At 45.9% G+C, this 5149-nt stretch overlaps 1 pseudogene; it reads left to right on the forward strand.

The window, feature by feature from the left end:
- The first annotated feature begins 568 nt into the window (after positions 1-568).
- LOC102426069 overlaps positions 569-5149 on the forward strand; it is a 4797-nt pseudogene continuing 216 nt past the window's right edge.

Below are 5149 nucleotides of genomic sequence, written 5' to 3' on the forward strand. Positions count from 1 at the left end.
AAGAAACAGCAAGTCTTGAACAAATATATGCAAAACCGCAGCTAAAGAAAGCCCTTCAGGTGCAGGAGAAACAAACTTGCCCCGGAAATCACCTCCCCGGAAGGCGCTAGAGGACCTTAGTAAACTTGGTGTGTTCTTGGGCTATTTGCCCCTAAATCCAGTCCTGGATGCAACTGAGAAGATACAGAATCCTGGCCTTGGAGCTTAGAAACTACATTACCCAGAAGGCCACGCATGGAGTGTCATCAGGCCGAGCCAATAGAGGGTCAGAGAAGGCCTGTCCGTTTGGCGCTTCTTTAGGGCGGATCAGGAGTCCTTGTGGCTGGATTTCCTCTTCTCAGATTTTGGCTCAGGCGGTGAGGTTTTCCTGGTCGCACACTCCCGAGAAGTAGGCCGGAGAGTGGTGCTCCCCGCCACACAGCCCATGGTCGGAGTCTCCAGTGGTGCTCACAGCTCCCACGTGGGATTGAAGCTCGGGGTCGCTACACGAACACACACCAGGGTCGGGCCAGGGACCGCCATTCCTGCAGCGGCTTCTACTCCCGCCCCGCTCTGCCCACAGAGGACAATGGCGGCGCCCCCACTGAGGAGACGGGCTGAGGTGAGTTCGAGTCCCCCAGGCCCTCACCGCCTCCTCACACAGACACCACAGCCTGGGGAGGGCGCCTGTCCCGTCCTGCAGTTCAGTCCCGCGTGGAGGACCATGAGGAAGGTGGAGGGGAGAGAGGAGTGTTGTGGCTTCTGAGGACACAGCAAGTGCAGGGCAGAGAGGACGGGGGTGACTTGCATCTGAAGGTCCTTGAGGATGTGGCTGTGAGTATTGACGGAAAGATCAGAGGCTGCAGGGAGGATGGCACAGACTCATTCGGGGCTTTCCCGGCTGTGGGTCCATCAGGGGCCTGGGGTGGGCCTGGATCCAGCTGGACTACAAGCTCTCTACACGCCATATGCCAAGTTCATGGGTGAGTCCAGCGAAATCCAGTGACATTGGAGCAGGAAGGGGGCAGTGCTGAGGGATTGAACCTGGGGTCTGAACATGGGAAGGGGATAAACATTACCCAGTGGTGTACACATCTGGAGGGAGTGTGAGCTGATAGTCACCAGGATCTGCTGTGGGGATCTAAACGGGAAGCATAAACCCAGGCTTGGCTTTTTCTTGGAGGCCGGATCTAGGAGACTGCAGTGGTGTTGCTGGAGGCGAGAAAGCTGGGGCCCTGCAGGCATCGCCCAGACCTTAAATGGCATTGCCCTCTACCTTCCCTTCCCACCGAATCCTTGTGCTCACCTGAGGGCAATGCAGTGAGTAATGGGACTGTGATGACAGAGCAGCCTGCACTGGCATTAGGGCCTGGTGTCCGCACTTCCCAGGGGCCCTGGAGGAGGATGAGGCTGGGGAAGATGTGTAAGGACTAGAATTATTGGTTCTCAGAGAGACAGATCTGGTTTCAATTTTCTCAATTCTGACAGGTTGGGGTCACCTTTGAGGACATTGCCCTGTACTTCTCCAGGGAGGAATGGAGTCTCCTTGATGAGGGTCAGAGACAGCTGTACCTGAACATGATGTTGGAGAACTTTCAACTTCTGTCCTCCCTGGGTAAGACCCTCACTGTCACCAGTGACCTTGACTTGGCAAATCGGTTCCAGCAGTACATCAGAAATATCATACACCATGACCAATAGGATTTATGCCAGGGATGCAAGGATGGTACAATATCTGCAAATCGATAAAGGTGATACATGACATAAACAAACTGAGAGATGAAAACCACATAGTCATATCAATTGATGCAGAAAAAGCATATGACAAAATCCAACACCCATTTTTGATAAAAACTCTTAGCATGGTGGGAATAGAAGGATTACACCTCAACATAATAAAAGCCATATATGACAAAGCCACAGCCAACATCATACTCAATGGGCAAAAACTAAAACCATTTCCCTTAAGTACACGAACAAGACAGGGATGCCAACTCTCACCATTCCTGTTGGACATAGTACTGGAAGTATTAGCCATTGCGATTAGACAAGAAGAAGAAATAAAAGGCATCCAAATTGGAAAAGAAGAAATAAAACTGTCCTTATGCGCAGATGACATGATATTGCACATGATAAAATAACCCTAAAGACTCCATCAAAAAACTATTAGATGTAATAAATGAATTGCTCAATGTAACAGGATGCAAAATTAATGCCAAGAAATCTTTGCATTTCTATATACCAATAATGAACTTACAGAAAGAGAGACTAAAAAAGCAATCCCATTACCATCACACCAAAAAATTGAAATTCTTATTTATATATTTGTTAATGCTTTCAAATAGTGAGGAAGGTAGATGGCGAGAGAGAGAGAGGGAGAGAGAGAGAGAGAAACATCAGAGTGAGGGAGAAACATCAATTGGCTGCCTTCTGTACACAAGCTAACTGGAAATGGAACCCACATACTGATATGTGCCTTGACTGGGAATTGAATCCTTGACCATTTGGTACTCAGTACGATGCTCCAACCAATTGAGCCATACTGGCCAAGGCATTCTGTGGTTTTTAAACACACAAATTTCCAGGTTTTGTTGTAGAACAGGCCACTAGGATCAATGATAGCAGGAGCACAGTGGCTGCTAGAGGTAACTCTGACCCTTGTTTTTGACTGTAGGTATCTTCAAATATAGTTGTTCACCCAGTCTTTCCAGTCATCCTTTCTGTACAGTTCTCCTCTATGTGTGTCTGTAATACTGTTTGTCTTCATGGTACTCTTACTCCCATTGCTCATAGGGTTTCTTCTCATGGAAAGCTGTCTACTTGCACTGGGAAGGGGGAAGAAGCTCATCTCTCTGAGCCTGCCACTTAGTGATGTCACTCACATACATATTTGACTGTGACGTCATTTGTCCTTTGTTGATGACTGTGTTGACCATCCAACTTTTCTCATTTTTTGACGATTTGCATCATTTATCCCATGCAATGGCTCAAGTGGGATTGAAGGGGAAGAATCATTTGTGCATCACAGAAGAAAGATGTCTTTATGAATGACACAGTGGAACCCCCGGCAGTCATTCTTTGGGGAATGGTCATTGGGGAGGAATTCAGGACAGGCCTTTGTTAAATTCATACCTAGAAAGCCAGTGTTTTCTTACAGTTGCCCAGTCCTCACCCGATTATGCTTGTTTGTTCTTATTGTTGATACTTTGCCAACTATTCAGTTCTCATTTTGATCATTTCTACTTAGATTCCCAGCTCATGGATAACCTTAACCTCCTTGAACTTTGCACCTCTGCCTCTTTCACAGGTCTCTCTTCACTGCAAGCCAACATTGGTCCATGCCTGCAGCACCTTGGAGAGCACAGTTGTTATTATATTGAAGTTCTATATCCTGTGATCTAATATACTTAATTTTTATGGCTTTGAGCAGCTTTAAATTATTCCACACAGACTCACATGGTCAGAACGTAAGGGCCCAGAGCAATGGTTCTCAACCTTGGCTGTACTTTAGAATCACCTGGGAATCTTTTTAAAATCCTGATTTCTGGGCCTCATCCTCCGGGAATTCTGATTCTTTGGTATGGGGTGGGGCCACAACATTAGTAACAAAGAAATAGAATATCCGGAGGATGAGGCCCAGTATTAAGGATTTTAAAACGATTCTCAGGCGATTGTAATGTGCAGCCAAGGTTGAGCACCACTGTCCTAGAGGAAACTGTTTGTGCAAGAACAATGAGTAGAGGCATCCTCTCTTCTTTGGATGTACTCCTGTGCTTCTGTCCTTCTCTTGATGGGATTTCCATCATCGACTAACTTTCGGGGCCACATTACTTACATCAGCAGTCTCTTCAGTGTCTAACTCACTCATCTTGAAAGTCTTTCTGTGGAATCATGCCTAGTCATGACAGATAAACAATCGTGGTGAAGATATTTTGTTTTCATAAGATCAACATATACCTCACCAGCATTTCCTTTTATACAGGTTGCTGTTGTGGAGCAGAGAATGTGGAGGTACCGACGGAACAGAAGGTTTCTGTGGGAATGTCACAAGCAAGGAATCCCAAGGTAGCCTTGTCTTCCCAGAAGAACCACCCCTGTGAGAGTTGTGGAATAGTCTTGGGAAATATTTTCCATGTGATAGAGTTGCAGGGAACACAACACAGACAGATACTGTTGAGGTGTGGGGCATGTGCAAGATGGTTTTGCTTCAGTGTAAAATTTCACCAGCAGCATGTGAGAGAGAAGACTTTCATTAGAGGTGTGGACAGGATCTCACTTGCAAACAGCTGCAATTTCAATGTGTTCCAGAATCCTTTCAGTTGCGGGGAGGTTGGGCAGGGTGTCCTTACCGAATCAGGACATCTCCACCTAAATGTTCCTCAGACCAAAAACAGTCCAAGGAGCACTGGTCTCCAATATCATCAGGGAGTTCACATAGGAGAAAAGCCTTATCAATGCAGTGAATGTAGGAAATCTTTTGCCACTAACAGTCACCTCTGTAGTCATCAGAGAGTTCACACTGGAGAAAAGCCTTATCAATGCAGTGAATGTGGGAAATCCTTTACCTTCAAAGCTGGTCTCTTTTATCATCAGAAGGTTCACAAAGGAGAAAAGCCTTATAAATATAGTGAATGTGAAAAGTCTTTTACAAATAGCACTCATCCCAAATATCATCAGATAGTTCACACAGGAGAAAATCCTTATAAATGCAGTGAATGTGGAAAGTCTTACCAGTCACTCTGGTCTCCAACATCATCACAGAGTTCACACAGGAGAAAAGCCTTTTCAATGCAGTGACTGTGGAAAATCTTTTACCTGCAACAGTAATCTTCGTCGTCATCACATAGTTCATACAGGAGAAAAGCCTCATAAATGCAGTGAATGTGGAAAGTCTTTTTCCCGTCGCCTTGGTCTCCAATATCATCAGAGAGTTCATACAGGAGAAAAACCTTATAAATGCAGTGAATGTGGAAAGTCTTTTTCCCGTCGCTTTGGACTCCAATATCATCAGAGAGTTCACACAGGAGAAAAGCCTTTTCAATGCAGTGAATGTGGGAAATCTTTTACCGGGAACAGTGATCTTCGCCGTCATCAGAGAGTTCATACAGGAGGAAAGCCTTATAAATGCAGTGAATGTGGAAAGTCTTTTTTCCGGTCGCCCTGGTCTCCA

This window comes from Myotis lucifugus, unplaced genomic scaffold (genome assembly GCF_000147115.1).
Source record: "Myotis lucifugus unplaced genomic scaffold, Myoluc2.0 scaffold_2497, whole genome shotgun sequence".
NCBI classification, from domain to species: domain Eukaryota; kingdom Metazoa; phylum Chordata; class Mammalia; order Chiroptera; family Vespertilionidae; genus Myotis; species Myotis lucifugus.